Source organism: Galleria mellonella, unplaced genomic scaffold (genome assembly GCF_026898425.1).
Source record: "Galleria mellonella isolate WM207_F2 unplaced genomic scaffold, CSIRO_AGI_GalMel_v1 utg1267, whole genome shotgun sequence".
Classification (NCBI taxonomy): domain Eukaryota; kingdom Metazoa; phylum Arthropoda; class Insecta; order Lepidoptera; family Pyralidae; genus Galleria; species Galleria mellonella.
In genome coordinates, this window is record NW_026441987.1 from 389,062 (window position 1) to 410,341 (window position 21,280).

At 30.9% G+C, this 21,280-nt stretch overlaps 1 protein-coding gene across 1 annotated transcript in view; it reads left to right on the forward strand.

Moving 5' to 3' along the window:
• Positions 1–21,280, forward strand: part of LOC113516399 (F-box/LRR-repeat protein 7) — a 73,972-nt gene that overhangs the window by 14,672 nt on the left and 38,020 nt on the right. The window lies entirely within an intron of this gene.

A 21,280-nucleotide genomic window follows, 5' to 3' on the forward strand; every position in this document is an offset into this window, starting at 1 on the left:
TTACGGACTCGCTAGCAATAACGATCCTATCGATTGATTCGTTTTTACTTCGGTAACCATAAAAAAGCCGACGAATTGAGAATTTTAAAAATACAGTTGGTTTGAGAATATAACTCTTTTTGTAGTCGGTAAATAATCTGCTCTCACCAACTAGAATCACCATCGTTAAGTTCCTTCACCTATCGAGTTGCGTAAACTAATATTAAGTGGACATTTTTATGCGTCCGCAAACTGATTTATGATCTTTTTTTCTTTAAATTCTCGCTTCAAGTGTTAATGCAAGCGCTACCTAATGCCGTTTACGGAGAAATAACTTACTTCAGTACGACAAACGCATATAAATGTTATAAACAATTTTTAACTTTACAACTTCACATAATTTAATACTTCATTCGCAAAAACCCAATTTTTACTTTATGTGGGAATTAATGGAATTATTTTTTTCTTTCAGTAAATTAATTTACATACACTAATGATATTATTTTAACTTTTTTGACCGAATTAAATAAATAGGTTTCAATTCGACTGTATTTTGTGCATTTAATGATGTTAATTTTTAACTGAGAACATTCACAGGAAGTAAACGTATTTTGTTTATACTATATTAATTACGCTAAGTATTAGATAGTATAAAATATAGTTTAGATTAGTATAAAAAGCTGAACGGAAATAAGAGATAGTAATTTATTTATTATATCCAAAAAATTCTTTTATAATAAATGATTATAATATGTGAAAATCAATTGTCTAAAATTTCAGGTTCCTAGACCCAGTACAGCTGGGTTAATAAACCAATCTCTTGTTAATTTATAATAAAAAAAAAAACAAATAATGATTTGCATTTCTATAAAAAAAATACTGGAAGTTTTACATTATTTTAATTCGTCCATTATCGTATGGATATTTTTTAATATACGAAATAAACTTTTTTAATCGGCTTTCATAGCGAGTAATTTGGTATTCAATATTGTTCATTTCAGTATTCACTTATATATTGTCTATTTATTTTGTTTTTTTTTTTTTTAATTTATACGTCTGTAATATACAGATAAATAACTACAGTGATGGAAAATTACGTATTGTTCGTTCACAGCGAACAAAGAATATTGTTATATGATAAATATGTTAGAAGAAAGTATCTTAACTAAATAGAGCGATTACAGCTTTGTTTGCTATTGATTAAATAATGAGTTGTTATAAACTTTGGATATTTACCTAATGATCACTATGCTAACATATGTTTGTAATCTTATATAAGGACCTCCCACCCTTAAGAAGTTCAGTTGTTGTTATTGTTGTTGTCCAGTTGCAGTTGCTCTACAATTACTGAGCTGTTCAGTAGCTATTATCATAGTGCTAATCTCTAGTCTAAGTCAATTTTATACTCTTTATTAAAACTTATAAATATTCTTTGGCGATCTTTTCTTCTGACGACCCGAACATTACAAATTGGTGTCAGAAGTGGGATTTCGTATCCTGATAATAAAATTCAACGGGTCAACCAAGGAAACATCGACAAGCAGATCGTAACCACATTGGTACGTGTTTGTACGAAATACCTTAGAAGCAAGACGCACAACGAAGTAAAAATCAAATTCGAGTCAGTAGTCGAGACACATTTACCCTCGATACTCGTCTAAGATTTGTTTAAGAAGAGTGAAATTGGAGTTCTTCAAAGATTATTTCATCTTTACTCATCCAAGACTTAGAAGATAGCACAGCACTGCACCAGCGGTTCTTCGTTATACCTTGGCAGTTACTACCACGGCGTGACTACAAGCCCTACAACGAAGTAACAAGCAAAAGGAACATCTCCGCAATATAAAACTAGACAAGTAAGTTATATTGTGTATTTAAAATTTATGTAACATTTTGAAAGTTATAAAATATTTTAAGTTATAAAAAGTAATTAAAGTTAAATATTTTTGTAAAAATGTCTACTTCAGAAGATATTAAAAATAATGGATTTATCGATATTAGTCTGGCAGAAAGAATGATACAAAGATATAATGGTGATAAGGCAAATTTGCATGTTTTTATTGATAACTGTAATAATGCGTATAATTTATTAAATCCAATATACAGAATTGCGTTTGTGTCAGTAGTGTTATCGAAAATAGAAGGAAATATTAGGTCGACATTATTAAACCGAACATTTAATTCATGGGATGCTCTGAGAGAACATCTATTAGAAAATTATTCCGAAAAACGAACATTTGCACAATGGCAACTAGAATTAAATTCGTGTAAACAAGGACATAATGAGCCAGTTTTAAATTATTCAAATAGAGTTGAAAATTGTTTCATTAAATTAATTAAATCACTTAATCCAAAATTAACAAAGGAAGCGCGAGAGGCAAATATAGACTTATTGAAAAGTCAAGCATTAAATATTTTTATAAGTGGTCTCATACCTCAATTACATATATTATTAAAATCACAAAAACCTTCCAAGTTTGAGGAAGCCGTGTCTATAGCCATATCTGAAGAGCAAGAAATAAAATCGCGTCAAGAAATGAGCTCAAAACATTTTGAAATTAATAAAACAAAGCGTTGTTCGAATTGCCATATGTTAGGACATTTATCATTTCAGTGTAGAAAACAACCCATGATTAGGTCCGTTCAAACTAATAGAATACCTACATGTTTCAATTGTAATAAGAAAGGACATGTGTCACGAGATTGTTGGTTCAACAAACCAAATTCTAATAATTTTAATAATTTCAAACAAAATACTCAGTTTAACAACAAACCGACACGTTATCAACATAATTATAATAATCAACGACCAAATTCTTATAATAATAAATTTCGTGGTACAAATAATGTAAACAACGCGTCCGATAATTTAAACTCCAAAGGTCCCAGGATGCCGGTCGATCCCAGGACAACCAATTAAAATCAGGCCGAGTAATGTCGATTAATACTGGTGGTTCGTCGTATGTTAATTTAAGAGTAAAAGAATTAAAAAGAGAAGAAGGAATATTTTTAATAGATACTGGTGCTGAAGTCACCCTAATAAAAAATAAAGCTTTAAAAGAAAGCACAATGATTTATGAAGATAAAAAATTAAAATTAAGCGGTATAGATAATGATGCGGATCCTACAGAAACTATAGGCTATACATACTTAACGTTTTACTTAGGAGAAAAAAGAGTTTGTCATACCATCTCGGTGGTGCCCGACAGCTTTCCTATAGACTACGAAGGTGTTATTGGCAGCGATTTTCTGCAGGCAACGAATGCCGTAATCAATTATCAGAATGGTCAAATAAAATTGTTACAAGAATGTTTAGAAATAGAACAATATAATAAAATGATTAAGGAGGACTATTATGAATCAGATATTGAGAGTAATTGCGAGTTTATAAAATCTCCTATTCGAGATAATTTTTTATGTGAAAAAATAAATACTAAAATGAGTAAAATTAAAAATAAACAGAAAAAAGGAACGCAAGTTAATCAAAGCGAAGAAATAATATGTGAAAGGAAATTAAATGAGAAGATTATTCAATCAAATGAAAATGAAGAAGATTATATAATTATTGAACCAAGATGTGAAAAGGTTATTTCTGTAAATATAATAAATTCTAATTTAAAAGAGGGAATTATTCCAGAAAATGTAGAGCTATGTAAAGGTGTATATTTATGTCCAAGTATTGTTAAAATCAAAGAAAAGAAAGCGATAACCATGTGTTTAAACACAACAGATAAAACTATTAAGATAAAAAGAGTGCATGTTCAATTGGAACAATTAACGAGAAATGAAGATAACGAAACGACAAAAATAAATAGAATAAATGAGAAAATAAATTATAGTAGTAATCGTTTAAATAAATTAGAACAGTCATTAAGATTAGATCATTTAAATAATGAGGAAAGGAAAAGTATTGTTAATATGTGTAAAGAATATAATCACATATTTTATTTAGATGGTGATAAATTGTCAGCAACAAACACAATTAGGCACGAAATACCAACAAAGGATTCGTCGCCAGTAAATACAAAGTCTTATAGATATCCTGAAGCATTGAAAGATGAAGTAAATAATCAAATTAATAAACTTTTAGAAAATGAAATTATTAAACCCTCATCCAGCCCTTGGAACTCTCCAGTATGGGTAGTCCCTAAGAAGATGGATGCATCTGGAAAGAAAAAATGGAGGCTTGTTATAGATTTTAGAAAATTGAATGAAATTAGTACTAGTGATGTATATCCATTACCTCAAATAAACGATATATTAGACCAATTAGGTCACAGTAAATACTTTACTACGTTAGATTTAGCATCAGGGTTTCATCAAATCGAAATGCATCCTGATGATCAAGCAAAAACAGCTTTTAGTGTACCTCTAGGACATTATGAATATACTAGAATGCCATTTGGATTAAAAAATGCGCCAGCAACGTTTCAGCGGTTGATGAATAATATATTGACAGGATTACAAGGTTTAAAATGCTTCGTTTATTTAGACGATATAGTTATTTATGGAAGTTCACTGGAAGATCATAATTTAAAATTAAAGGAAGTATTTGATAGGCTTTCACAACATAACCTAAAATTACAACCAGATAAATGTAATTTCTTAAAAACTGAAGTAATGTATTTAGGACATCAAATCACTCAATATGGAGTTAAACCAGATCCAAAAAAGATTGAAGCTGTAAAAAATTATCCAGTTCCTGAATCACCTAAAGAAATTAAAAGCTTTTTAGGCTTAGCAGGTTATTATAGACGATTTATTGAGAATTTTAGCCAAATAACGCAACCTTTAACGAAATTATTGAAGAAAGATGAACCATTCATATGGACAAGCTTACAACAGAATTCATTTGAAACTTTAATAAATAAATTATGTGAAGAACCTATTCTTCAATACCCTAATTTTTCAGATACATTTAATCTTACTACCGATGCAAGTAACTATGCCATAGGCAGCGTTTTATCACAAGGTCCACCTAATAAAGATCTCCCTATAGCTTATGCTAGCCGAACGTTAAATAAAGCTGAAATTAATTATTCCACTACGGAGAAGGAACTTCTTGCGATAGTATGGTCAGTAAAGCATTTTCGTCCATATTTATACTGTCGAAAGTTTAAAATTATAACCGATCATAAACCCCTCGTATGGCTCTTTAATGTAAAAGATCCAGGGTCAAGATTAGTAAGATGGCGGTTACTCCTTGAAGAATACGAGTATGAAATTGTTTACAAACAAGGAAAATTAAATTATAATGCAGATGCTTTAAGCAGAATACGTCCAAAGGAAAACGTAAAGTTACAAATTATCACTAGAAATCGTGAAACTTATTCATCATTTTTAAAAGAAATCGAAAGAAGACCTATTTTGTCAAATAATTTAGAAGAATATAATGAACCTATTTCAAATAAAAGTAATAAGATAATATTTTCATCGTGTAATTTAGATATTTTAAATGAAAAACACCTCGTGGAATATAAAACAGAAGTTGAGAAAATCAAAACAAACAACCCTACACAGTATGACGTCATAGATTCACAAGACTCACAGAAAAATTCTTTGTACTTTGTTTTCCCTAAAAATAATTACTGGGATAAGGTAACATATGAAGATTTGTTTGAATGTCTGAAGAACCTGAAAATTAAATTATGTGAAAAGAATGCTAATGAAGTAAATTTTGAAAACTTTTCATGTTTCCATTTAAAGTTTCATAAAATAAGAACTATGCTAAGATATTTATTTAGAGACACAAATATAAAAATAAATGTATTTCATAACAGAATTATAACTCCAAAGCAAGAGGATATACCTAGAATTTTGGATGAAAATCATACCAACCCAATTTCTGGACATACAGGTTTTCATAAAACCTATAGGAAAATAAAAACTAATTACACTTGGAATACAATGAAAAAAGACATCAAAGAGTATATAAAAAGATGTAAGTCATGCCAAGAAAATAAATTAGAAAGAAGAAAGAAAAAACAACCCATGGAAATTACATCTACATCTACAGAAGCATTTGAAAGGATTGCATTAGATATAGTAGGACCTTTACCGGTTACTGAAAGCGGAAACAAATATATTCTCACACTTCAAGATGATTTAACTAAGTTTTCTCAAGCATATCCATTAAAACAACATGATTCCGAAACAATAGCAGATTGTTTTGTTCACAATTTTATTTGCAAATTTGGAATTCCTGATGTGTTATTAACAGATAGAGGTGCCGATTTTACTTCGACGTTAATGAAAGATATATCAAAATTATTTAAAATAAAGAAAATAAACACGACGGCATATCACCCACAATCCAACGGTGCGCTAGAAAGAAGTCATGCCACGTTAGCTGATTATTTAAAACATTATGTTAATGAAGACCAATCAAATTGGGATAAATGGATAGATTTTGCCATGTTTTCTTATAATACTAATATTCACACCTCAACACAGTTTACACCTTTTGAACTTATTTTTGGAAATAAAGCGAAACTACCAACGTCAATAGTAAAAACCCCAGAATTCAAATATTGTTATAATGATTATTTAGACGAATTAATGTTGAAACTTAGAAAATCCAGACAGTTAGCACGAGAAAAATTAATAAAGTCCAAGTTAAATAACAAAGAAATATACGATGCGAACAGTAAAAGAATAGAATATAAAGTAGGAGATTTAGTGTATTTAAGTAATGAACAAGTAAAACCCGGAAAGTCAAAGAAGTTATCACCATACTATTTAGGACCATATGAAATAATTGAAATAAATTCTCCAGTAAATGTTACTATTAAAATAAAGAAAAATAAAAGGAGAGTTCATACCAATAGATTGAAACACGCGTTTGTTTCAGAATGAACACCATGATTGGAGTTTTGAAGATGCTCATTATCATCTACGGATGTAACGCAAATAGGTTAAGTTCGTATAATATTACTAATATAGATAAAGGCGGAATATATTTTGAACATTTAGGTAAAGTCAACCATTACGATAGCGAATGGAATACGATTAGTTATTTGGATATTTCTGAAATACATCAAAAGATTGATTTAATAGATAACACTTATAGTAAAACAAAAGAATTATGTAATCATCAAAAGTTTAATAATTTTTCTCTTTGTGAAACATCATTTACAGTACTAGATCAAATTATACCTCAACTCTATAGTCAAGAAAACATTTTAAAGGAATTAACTGGTAGAACAAATACAGTTCATCGAGTAAAACGATCTTACATTGATGGTATTGGAAAAATATTTAAGGTTCTTTTTGGTACTTTAGATTCTGAAGATGCCGAACGATATGACGAGGCTATTAACAATTTAGATTCTCATGAACACGACATATTAAGTTTATTAAAGACTCAAACTAATGTTGTTAAAAGTACTCTTTCAAATTTTAATAATACTCTTACAGATTTGTATTCTAATGAAAAAATTTTCAATAAAAATTTAGATATTCTCTCTAATTATACAAAAAGAGTAAACACGATAATTTTTGATATAAATTTAAAACAAGGTATTGATGAACATTTGTCATTGTTAACCTTAATTACTACAAAAATAAGTAATGAAATATCAACCATCATAAACGCAATCCTGTTTTCAAAAAATAATGCATTACACCCATTAATTATAACACCTGAACAGTATATTACAGAACTCAGAAAAACTGTACCATATTTGCCATTACAAACTAAATATCCCTTAAGTCTTTCAATTAGTGAAGCTTCTGAATTATTGTCATTAGTAGACTTAGTTTCATATTACATGAATGGTAAACTTGTATTTTTAATTAAAACCCCTTTAATAACACAAACTAATTATGAATTGTATAATGTTGTTCCTGTACCCATTAGAAATAATGATAATACATTTGTATTCATTTTGCCCAAAGAAAAATATTTCATTATATCCAGTAATAAAATGCATTATGCATATTTTAATAATTTAGAACATTGTAGAAAATTAAGTCAGAATTACATATGTAAACTTAACTCACCTTTGTACTCTGTTCATGGAAGTCCTACATGTGAAACTCAATTAATGTTTGGAAATATAAAAGTTCCTAATGAATGTGATACTAGAGTGACATACGTTCTTAACGAACAATGGTATAAGTTATACACTAACAATAAATGGTTATTTGTCATTCCTAGGAAAACTATTGCAACCATTAGCTGTAAAGATAAAGAACCTATCGATTTTGATCTAATTAATACAGGCATATTGTCGATGACCGATAATTGTAAATTATATACTGTGAACATAATTTTACAAACTGAAATAAAAGGTCTAATTAGTGAATATAATTCTGTGTTACCTTCGATTGACATTGTGAATGATGATTGTTGTAGGAAAATAAAAGATAAAAATATATCACAAATTGAATTTATACCTTTAAGATCTCACGATAAATTAGATTTGGAAAATCTTAAAATAGCCAGCCATAAAATAAATAAAGTGGAAGAAATGATAACTAATTTGGAAAATGAATCAATTTATACTAAGATAACAAATAATGCGTACTTTATCTATATTTTCATGTCAATTGTAAAAATATTGTTTTGTTATATAATATACCGTATTGGAAAATATATTTATAAACGAAAATTCTTCTGTACTAATCGAGGTAGATTATTAGCTCTCGAAGATTCTCGAAATTGTTGTGCTAGAATTACTAATTGTATTACTTTAAGAGTGAATAATAGTAATAATACTGATACTGAAAGAGATGTTGAGTTAGAATCCTCTACAGAAGAACCGGTTTTGAAACCATTAAGAAGGAGCAGTAGAATTGCTCAATTAAAAGTAAATTAAATTGTTAATGTAATGAAATGTAATGTAATGAAATAAAATAAAATGAAATAAAATGTAATGAAATGAAATGTAATGAAATGTAATGAAATGTAATGAAATGTAACGAAATGTAATGAAATGTAATGAAATGTAATGAAATGTAATGAAATGTAATGAAATGTAATGAAATGTAATGAAATGTAATGAAATGTAATGAAATGTAATGAAATGTAATGAAATGTAATGAAATGTAATGAAATGTAATGAAATGTAATGAAATGTAATGAAATGTAATGAAATGTAATGAAATGTAATGAAATGAAATGAAATGAAATGAAATGAATTAATTTTCTTTATATTTAAAATAAAATATAGATTATAAGTACCAAATGTATGATAATTTATAGATTTAATATTAATACTATATAAGAATAATTGTTTGTTAAAATTACTTTAATGATTTTGTATTAATTGATGAAAAAAAAAAAATGTACACATAATTTAAAAGACAATGTATTGTCTTTCTTAACGGGGGAGGATTGTAATATACAGATAAATAACTACAGTGATGGAAAATTACGTATTGTTCGTTCACAGCGAACAAAGAATATTGTTATATGATAAATATGTTAGAAGAAAGTATCTTAACTAAATAGAGCGATTACAGCTTTGTTTGCTATTGATTAAATAATGAGTTGTTATAAACTTTGGATATTTACCTAATGATCACTATGCTAACATATGTTTGTAATCTTATATAAGGACCTCCCACCCTTAAGAAGTTCAGTTGTTGTTATTGTTGTTGTCCAGTTGCAGTTGCTCTACAATTACTGAGCTGTTCAGTAGCTATTATCATAGTGCTAATCTCCAGTCTAAGTCAATTTTATACTCTTTATTAAAACTTATAAATATTCTTCGGCGATCTTTTCTTCTGACGACCCGAACATTACACGTCCATTAATTTATAATGGTGAAAAGAGAGTGTAAGGTTTAGAATCTTAATTCTTTAACGATTATGCACTCTTATTTAAGAAAGTTTGTTTTGCTTTTATGAAAAATGTGCTCTTTATTAAACTGTTTCATCATTTACGGGGTTCCTTAGATTAAACAGTGTCATATCAGAGAAAATACGACTGAAAGAAGTAGACCAAAGACAATTTGCGATCAAGTTCTTTTGAGTCAACCTTACGAAAATATATAGGAAAGACTTAGAAAGAAATATAAATATTTTAATATTTATGTATTATTTAAAAAAAATCAGCGAGATTGCTCGTTCAAGGAAATTTTAGAAATATTTGTTTTAATTTGAGAAATAGGATAGATCAGATCTCAATGAGAAACAAATAACCTGACAGGTGTCGGTAAAAGTGCTTTATTTTGAATAAGTTATAGCAATCCATTTTTCGCTAGACAACAAAATACAAAAGACATCGGAGTTTGTAAATAATTGGTTGACATTTTACAAACGGCCGTGTCAGTGGTTGACGTATTTATTGCCCGTCATTCGCCATCTTGAATGATGCTAACATTACAATATATCATGAGCCAGTTCAGTAGGTCGACCTGGTTGCACGGCTGTTAGCTTAGTTATGTAGTGGTAACCACCTTCTATTGTTAAGTCTTACTACTATTTTACCTTTAAATACGAAAGTTTGTGTGGATATATGTGTGGTTGGATATTTGTTGCTCTTTCATGCATAAACTACTTAACAAATTTGAATGAAATTTGGTGTACGGATAACTAACTTAGAACATAAGATTCTATATATCACGATTCATGCAGGCGAGGTCGCAAGATATATCTAGTATTATACCATATATATTGGTATATTATGAGAAACAGTAACAAATTGAGGCATTTAATGGAAAATGGCAACATCGCAATACCATGAAAAACATCACATCTATAAATACTAATATATACCTTTATATACCTTATACTTATATACCTTATACTCTTATACCTACTTCAGGTATATCAGTCTTATCATACCCTGAACTGATTTCTCAAATAAAGTTTTATCTACTTTCCCTAGTCACGGAAGGAGTGGAATTAATGGGTATCAATAATTTACAGAGATGTTCTAAAATTTCTGATTTGGGTACAGCTAATATAGATTGAATAAGACCAATATTTAACTTAGGTTAAAGTGGCGCATGAATTCTTTCCTTTTCTTCGAGTTTATATGATTTTATAACACTATATGTTGCACATCATCGATGGTATCACAAACTGGATAATGGAGTGACCAGAACTTTCCCATCATATATGCGAATTTTTTTGATGGATAATGACCAGATCGAATCGAGATCGAACAAATTTTGTATTATATCTTTTTCATTAATTATTAAATTAATAAAAAATAATATTTAGAATAAAAGTAATAAGAATAATGGACATCCTGTAAACTTGAAAAATGCAACATTTTATCTACAATGTTTCATTTCATTTCAAAAGACGTAAGCTATTTTTTATCTTCATTAATTAAAATTTATTATCTTAGTTACGCGGATAAATTCGTTGGTAAAAATTAGTACATCTATTATGAAATTTAAGTATATACTATTAAACTGCTATACACTTTGGCGACCATCACGGTGCAGTGGTGGGCACGTTGCTTTGACTAAATGAGGTTCCGGGTTCGATTCCCGGACGGAGGTCTATTTAGGAAACTAGATTTTCTAAATTGACTGTGATGTTTTAAAATCTACTTAATTGATTTATTTATTTATCCACAAAACACAATAAATTACAATCATATAATTTATATTAAATAAAGATGTACAAAAGGCAACTCTTCCAGCAAACACTGAGTGGAAAGCAGCATTAATTACTAATTGACAATAAATTTCTCCCGTATACAATGAAAATTTCATCCTTAATTAATGAAATTTCAATACCTAGTATCATTATCTGTATACAGTTAATGAAATTTCTACACGTTATCTGCAATGTATATTTATTTAGGCTCAAAAGGTCCAGGGAAATGTTGAATTTTATATTTTTTTCTACATTTTCATGTCTTTTTTTAGCTTAAGTAAATAAAGGTACCTCCTTTAATTTATTTAGGACTGGTATTTTTGTTTAAATCTTTGTTATTACATGTTAGAATGATAAAGTAGGTAAAATAGGTAATACTTAAGTTCATAATTCAATAAACATAGTTCAATAATTCCAATTAGTAATTTAACTACACATATTTTTCACCACCTCTGTCCTTCATACGCTTTCTGTTTTTACATAATGGTTAGCTGGTAAAAAATGCTATATGACATTCAGCTCGCCATTTGTACAAAGTTTTATTGTGCAATAAAGAATAAATAAATAAAATATTGGCAAGCTGATGGAAGGACTCCTTGGTTTTATCGTGTCCTCAAATGCAGGAAGAGATTGATAATATAAATAAATAAATATCACTAGAATATGTCCAGTACATAGAATCATCTAGACCTATAGGTACACTAGGCAACTGATTATCATAATACTAAAAGTTTTTGTCCACAGTTGAACATAGGCCTCCCCCATAGTTTGCAATAAGGAACGGTCCTGAGCCACCTGCATCCACTGTTTCCCTGTAATGCATTTGAGGTCGTCATACTATCAAGTTGAGGGGAGCAGGTCATTCTAAACTGGGTTGTCACTTAAAAAGCTTTTTTTCCCATCTTTCAGCTTCTTTCTTTCGACCACTTTGATTGTTCTGCGGATATCTTCCTTTCGGATTCTATAAGGTAAAGTAACTCCAGGCAAAGTCGTCTCCATAGCTCGCTGAATAACTTGATGGCAACTGTGTAATTTAGATAATTGATAGAAATACTTATTTTTTTTTGGAAATGCATACGTTAAACAATCTACATTAATACAAACAAATGCACTTATGTTATTGTTTGCATTATACAGGGATCGAATCTGCGACCATTGGAAAATAAAGCAGTTTTTTAAGCCACTAGACCACCAAGGTCGTCGATTGATTGGTTGATTTATTTGTTTGCTTTACCATTTGCAGATCACCGTACACTTCACCTTTCAATCAATCAGTCGTCCTCAATCATTGGACTTTACGACCGCTAAATAGCAGCCATTGTTCTGTTCTGTAGCGTATCAGTTACCCGGATAGGAACTCGACCCCCAGGTCACGAGTTGGTCTCCTCTTAATTTATTGTATTTGTCTTGACGCGAGCTAGGGTTGTCAACTGCCGTCACAATAGAATTATATTAAACTTAGCTTTGATTTTATTTCTACTTACTTAGATAGTTCCAAAACCCAAGTCGGGATCTTTCATTTCCGACTTGAATTTTACTTTATATATTACTAAGGATCTGGCCCGGTTTCATATAGGTAGACAGAATTTTTGAAAATATACAGGCTATACCTGTGTAATCAGCTGATAATGTAATTTTGTAATGTAATCAATAAAGAATAAATAAGTAAATAAATAAAAAATAAATAAATGTGCCTGTTTGTAGGGAAAGAGATTTTAAAATCGGTTGTATACTTTTTGAGTTTATTCATTACTAGCGCCGCCGGCCTTTTAAGAAACCTCTCAAATTATCAATATTTCTTTACTATATTATGTATGTATTATACATATAAATTTTTCTCTTGAATCACTCTTTCTATTAAAAACCGCTTCAAAATCCGTTGTGTAGTTTTAAAGATTTAAGCATAAATAGAGACAGACAGACGTGAATCAATTTTGTTTTATACTATGTAGTGATTACAAACAAACAAACCTTTCCTCTAAATAATATTAGTACAGTCTAACTTATGCTAATAGAAAATATATATTTTTGTTGTTGTAGATCTTAGTACACTTGAATTAAGTTCTCAAGAAGTGTCCAAAATGAGGACATTCTTAATTCGTCTGATTCTTTTTGTGTCTCAAATTTGGGACCAATTTTTATAATATTTTTTTCAATAATATGTATTAATCATAATAATTGCGTGATACGAGTGAAGTTGCTATTTAATTACTTTTAGAAATAATGTCCTAAAATCTAGATAGTTTTAAAATTTGTCTGTAAAAGTTCTTAGTAAGCCAGCATAGTGGGGCCAACCGTTGATTGTAGAACATTCTCTTTTCAGTTGATCGTATTGATGGATCATGTCGTCTCTGTATTTGCTCTTAGTATGGTCATATGTTGTGGTATAATAAAAAAAACATACAGCTTGTTGCATATCAAAATTTACTTAACAGACGATTTAAGATTCCAAATCCAAATATTTTGAATTTAATGTGTCCACGAAACGTCGTTTGTTGGCGTGTGTGCATGTTGTCAAGGAAGCAGCTTTTATTCGCGTATCGAAATGTATACGTATACGTTACAGGATATGTAAATGTATATTGTATTTATATGACTTTCTATAGTTGCTTGCTATCTATTTGATAGATTTTTATGACTGACGTTTCGTAGCATTTCTCATATTGAGCCCGTGACTCGCGAATATTACTTGTACGTGACTTCAGTTTATGGCAGTCATAAAAAGAAAAAAAAAGTAGTGAAATTTTTAAAAGAAAACTAAATTGAAGAAGGTATACCCAAAGACAAGATATAGAGATATCAAACACATTTATAAACGAAAGTGTGTGTGTGTGTGTGTGTGTGTGTGTTTTTAGAATATTTTGTTATGATTGTGTAACTGCTTACCATCAGATGGGCCGTATGCTTGTTTGCCACCTCAGCGATATAAAAAAAATACTAAAACCTTTTGCAAATCTATTATAACTGTTTTGTCACTTTCTTTCATATTGGGAATTTAGTGTAAAAGAAAGAGATAAAACTGTTTAATAGCTAAAATAGTTTTATGCGAGTTTTAGCAATTTTATGAATAAGGTATAATAAGTATATATTTAGGTTTCCATTGTCCGATAATAAAGACGTGCAGGAAATTGTGGGACGTTTAAGGCGTCCCTGGATCTTGTCACTGGAACAGTTAGCCGTTACCTTTTTTGGATTGCTAATGCTTCTCCACTATTGCTAAATGATGTTCTAATAATTTTATTTCACTTAATGCCCCTGGCGCTTTAAGTGTTCCATGAACAAGGCGGTGCTTATTAATTAGTCGCTTTGCAAATATCTATGGAGTTAGTAATGATACAATAGTGTGGTCTGATAGTTTGAAAAGGGTTTTGCGCCTTAAGGCCTTGGATTGTAGAGGGTTTCGCCTATCTGGAATTGTAGTCGTGATTATATAGATCCATTATTTATGTTATAATTATTATAACAGTAATAAATGAAATAAAAAAAACATGTATCAATAAAAAACATCATGTGACTTAAAGGAGGAGGTCACTCACCTTCATTGGATCACTTATTCCATCTGATAGGGGGTTGTCCTACACTATGCTTACCTGCACGAGGACGAGAACACAAAAAAAAATCTGTGAGCTCAGTAAATAGGAGTAAACTGAATATAAATAAATAGAATAGTATATAATATTATTTGTGATTCTGCGAAATGATAACGTATTCTAAATTAAGTTGAAAAGAAGATTTTACTTTTTTACCGACTTTAAAAACAGAGAGGCAGTGGCAGCTAACGTATGAATTATGAAGGTCAACGATATTTTTATATATATTATCACAAGGATAAACAATCGGCGTCCCTAGACAAAGTACAAACAGATCTAACGATAGAGTTGCTTTTTTTATGCGACTTAGAATGACAAATAAGCTGACGGCTCACCTGATGGAAAGTAGTAACCGTCGCCTATAGATATGAGCAGTACTATGGTCATAACATAGTATACTGTTCCGCCCCTGATACCCCCCATGCGTTGCCATTCCTGAGGACTCAGGTGTTATTCCTCTATACCCTGTAAATTCTCTGCCATATCCCACTCTTCAAACCGAAAAACAGCCATGCAAACACAGCTGCTTCACGGTAGAAACACGAATGGGACAGAGGTGGCCAAGCAAACGACTTTTGTTGAAAGTCTCCCTGCTCATGTCTATAGGCGACGGTTACCACTTTCTATCAGGTGGGCCATCACTTTGTTTAGAATTCTAAGTTGTATAAGAAAAAAATTAAGCAACGCCCAAATATTTTTATAAGCTTTTACATAATAATAAGATATCTCATGAGCAGATGATGTTTTTTTTTTTTACAACCGTAGAATACTTTTTTATAAAATATGAAGTAGAGAATCATCATTGGACAATATCGCTTCGGGCTATAATTTAAATATATAAGTATACATATATTAAAATATTCTTTTTACATCTCATTTTGCACTAGTTTCGCCGCGGGAAAATCGTGAACGCTGGTTGCGCTTTTGGCGCGCTAAAATGTTGCTTTTTACGTTTCGTGTTAATTAATGTGAACAATCTGTATTATAATTTTTATACATATATATTTTTACAGTACTTTACATAATTTTCTTTTGAGTACTAGCGATATGTCCTGATTTTACATGATTTCATTAAAATAAAATACAACCCCGCCATTCGTTGATAATGTGGCTTTGTATAGATGAAAGAATTTTTAAAATTGAATAAGTATTTTGTAAGTTTATTCATTAATCAAACAAATATTTTCTTTTTAAAATATTAGTTTAAACATACTCCCTTATTTATAAAAACTAAAACCTCTTTCAAATCTATTTTAACTATGGCCACGTTTTGCCACTTTCATTCTAATTTAGAATTCAGCACAAAAGAAAGAGACAAAATAGTTCAATAGCTAAAATAGGATAATGAGAGTTTTGAAGTTTTTACGAATAAGACGGATAAAATAGACATTGAAAACTTACGATTTGCAATACACATTTCGTTTAGTTTTGTGTGTGAATATAATATAATTTTACTATCCACTGGTGAACATAGGCCTACCCCATAAGGAGGGTTTTGCCAGTAGTTGATTTGCTTGGCATTTAAGCTTTGGTTATGTTTAAGATTGGTTCCCATCCCTTGACTATTATGTTCCCTTAATCGCCTCTTATGACACACGCGGGAAAGGAAAGGGCTGGTCCATTCTATACCGGGACCATACGGAATACGAGTTATGTAACCACAGAAAGATACTAAGTATTATAATGCGACACGTTTTTATTAATAAAAATGTTTTTTACGTAAATTATCGTGGTTAAGAGTTTGTAAATTTTGTTATGGCACTACAGACTGTTCATGGGTGATAATGGAATGGTGACCCCCCTGCGCTGTGCGGCGCGGCACCAGTAAGAAATGATAGGTGAAGATAAAGCAGGTCAGTTAGCCTATTGTGGCGAATTCAACAAGAATTATTCAAAATCGTTTCCAGGCGGAACCACGTGGAGGTCGACCTAATGATGGGGTTTTCAAACCCAATTACTAACAATCCCTTTCCCTTCGGCACTACAGTCTGTGACGGCACTATAGAAAAGCAGTTTGTGTTACCTAACGTGACGTTAATTTGTTTGATTATAAACGACTTCGTTATATAAGGTCAGTATTTAAATGGCATGAAATTTAACTAGCTTAAAATTATGTTTATAAAATGCCAAAACTAATGGATAAAAAAGAGATATCGTTTTATTTACTGTGGCACGTACGCACCCATAAATGTGAACAAACATACTTTGAAAATAATTTATTCTCATCTCAGGTAGTAATTACCCTATCTTGTTGGCTATCGTCTTAGCGGTTCAATGATTTCTCACATCTATCTGTTGGTGTTATCAAAGTGAAAAGTATAATTATGTATACACTAGTTTTTAACAGTGACTTCGTTCGCGTGATCTGATATCTATGTCTTTTCCAAATACAATATATATATATATATATATATATATACCAAATTTTGTGACGATTAGGTAACAAACAAAAAAATAATCAAACTTATTGGGGGGTAAGAGATTGCTAGCAATGGGGTCTAACTGACCCATTGCCAGCAACTCACCATATCACGTCGACCTCCACGGGGGTCCTCGCGCGGGTCGCGGGTTAATTTTAGTGTAATTCATCACAATGGGCTGACTGATCTGCTTTCATCGTCACCTATCATCCCTCACTGGTGCCCCGCCAGCGTATACCGATAACGCAGGCGGGGTTACCATTCTATTATCACCCATTAAAAAAAATCCAACTTATTTTCACTTTAATAATATTTAGTGAGCGTAATACTAACTAGGAATAGCAGATACATACAGTTAACTATACTGTGCCGCCCGGTATTTAATAGACCGCTGTACTTATGATTTATCAGGAACTCCATTTTAGGCGCCCTGTCTTAAGATGTAGATACGTAAGACGAGCGAGATTGTACTGCAATCTCGATGTATTTTTTGCTCAAGCGATACTCAGTTGTTTATTATGGAGCAAGCAACGAATACTGGTAATTGTACGTAAAGTAGCTGTTTTAAGAGTTTTATTAGCCTTTCTTTAAAGAAATATAAAAAAAAAGAATTCTGATTAATAACTTTGATTCATTATTTCGTCCGTGTGACCGGGATAAGTTTACTAACCAGAGTAAAAGTTGGGGGGAAAGGGATTGTTAGTAATGGAGACTAAAAATCCCATTGCTAGCAATATGTCCGATCAGGTCGACCTCCTCGTGGTTCCCCCTGGAAACTATCATGGTTAATTACTGATGAATTCACGCGGTTGTCAACCCGCTTGCCAAGCGTGGCAACTACTGGCAAAACTTCCCTTATATTTTAGGGGAGGTCTATGTTCGGCAGTAGACACTAAACAGCTGATATTTGTTAAATATATTTTTAATATATTGGTTGCATTACTTATATAGATTTATATATATATATATATATATATATATGAATTAATATATATATATATATATATATACGATCTCTTTCTATTTTTTAAAAAAATATTCAAAATAATAAGATTCTCAATACGTCCGTTTAACTCAAGACTTAGCTACAATTAGCTCTAGTTTACGGGTACTCTGTAACAGTATAGAGTTGCCAACATAGTAATTGTTGCTATCTGTTTTAGCTGTTAAACAAGAAATAAAAAATAGAACCGTAAAAATTCAATTACATTGAGATGATCCGGGCAAACAAGTATATCGTGTGGGATATGTAAATGCCTGGACTAGGGTTCCCAAATGAACTGAACTAATAGGACAAATCTTACTGATACCTTATAATTTCATTTACCTACCATTTTGGCTTCATTACTATTTTATTATAGTATTTAAATGCTTATGCCCAAAAAGTGTTTACAGATTTTGTCACAATGAGGAAGAAATGCCGTAGCACTTACTTTGTGGTTATAGGTCATTCAAACATCTCCTTCAGAATATATATTTTATATCCTGAAGAGTTAAAAAAACACCGCTCTAAAAAACATCTTAAAATTCTTATCGCTGATAGGAATTAGCAACGAACTTTAAAAAATGGCGAGCACAAAAGATTATAGAAAGATCGCAGTGTCACAAGTTTTTCTGCCTGAAAAAGCTAATTTCTCAGTAATGATAATAATAGTATTTAAAGAGCGAGAATGCTCGATTTTATAATAAAAACACGCAGAAAACTCTAAAAAAAAGAAACGAATTACCAATAAATAAACCTATGGTACTTTCGTTGTAAATTACCGGAAACTTATGTAAGGCAGTGACCACAGAATCATCATCATTTAATACGCGCGAGTGAGAGTAAACTAACTTAGGTTGACCGCAGACGAACGACTTTTTGATTGGTTAAAAATTACTTTGACCTTGGCCTTAATAGGACCAACTCGAACATTTAAATTTATAATCCTTTAAATTGCAATTCTGTTGATATGTATCAAATAACGTAGGTATAAAAATAAACGAATTGAGAACTAATATACATAAGTAACGGGCAATAACCACGATTATTTATTTGTTTTTATTAATTTAATTAATCGTTATTTATAATATTTAAATTTTTATTTGTTTTGCCTCTGTTGAAAGAGTCATGGTCACAAAGTAATTGATGAAATGCGGGTTGAATGCTGTTCACCCTCTTTTTAGCAGTGTCCTTAACAGGCATCTCATCATGCTTACTCTATTTGCCCCACGTAACAGCGAACTGTTAAGTTATTTGCATGGAAATCGCTTATAATTGCGTCGCAGCACGACTCGCCTCGTGTTATTTAATAAAAATGCACCGGCGACACTTGCACATATTTTATGCAGCACGATTGACATTTTATGTTGTGTTGTAAAAGCATTTTATATTGGACACACGGCCTTATATATCGTTATGGCATCACAGATTATGATTTACCTATTTACGGTGTCGTATAAATATATTTACATAAATTCATGGGTTATTATGGATTGTTGGTGTGGTGAAAGTGCGTGGGACTGATGGCAATAGGTATCAGATATTTTGATTATTTATTAGATGGCAGAAGGTGTGTTACCACTATAATTAGTATGTAACGCTTGATTTTGGTAAGGGGAATCCATGATTGAATTAAGCAAAACCCTTCGAATTAATTATTTTTTATTTATATTTTTTGAATATATACATTTGCCGTGTGGCTCCGGAATAGAATGGGCTACCCCTTTCTTTCCTCTGGTGATTGTAAGAAGCGGTTAAGGGAACTTAGTGGTAGAAAGGTGGGCAGCAACGTCCCTCTTGAAACATCTTCAAGGCTTAACTGCGGTTGTCAATCCGCCTGCCAAGCGTGGCAACTACTGGCAACTCCCCCTCAGTGAAAAGAGGCTATGTTTAGCAGTGAATAATTAACAGCTGATATGATGATGACTTTGGATTTATAATCTATCTTTGTTATAACTGTTCATCAATATATCATAATAATGTTATAAATATGAAAGATGTTTAGACGTTTGAATGTTTGTTACTAGATCACGCTTAAATAACAGAACGGGTTTGAATTAAAATTAGTATATAGTTGGGTTGTATCCTAACATAGGATATTTTACTATATATACTGATGAATATTGAATCTAGTTTATAACAGTCCGACATAAAGATAACAGATATAAGATAATTTGCACAACTCTTGTCGTATAAACTCGATGGAAAAAGAAGAATTCAGGTGCCACTTTCAGGTGAAAAAAAAAATCATCATCATCATATCAGCCTTTAACTGCCCACTGCTGAATATAAGTGGCAACTACTAGCAAAATACCCCAAAAGGGAGTTTTCTTGGCAGGCAGATTGACAATCGCAGTAAGGCTTTAAAGATGTTTTAAGAGACTTTCTTAGTCCCCTCTTATGACACCCACGCTATAAAGTAAGGCTTAGTCTATTCTATGCAGGGACCACATAGCAAATTAAATATTGGTCTTATTCAATCTATATTAGTTGAACCCAAATCAGAAGATTTAGAATATTCTTTCGTGAGTAGAGAAAGTAGATAAAACCTTATCTGGGAAATCAGTTCGGGGTACGGAAGAGCTGATATACCTGAAGAAGGTAAAAATCCCTTAAAATAAAAAGAAAAATAATAGGATTAACATATTAATTATGTAATATAACGCAGCGGTCGACCCTGATATGTCAGTTTACTAACTACTTTTACACGACGGGACGCATAAAAGAGAGATCGTTCTACATTTTGTTAC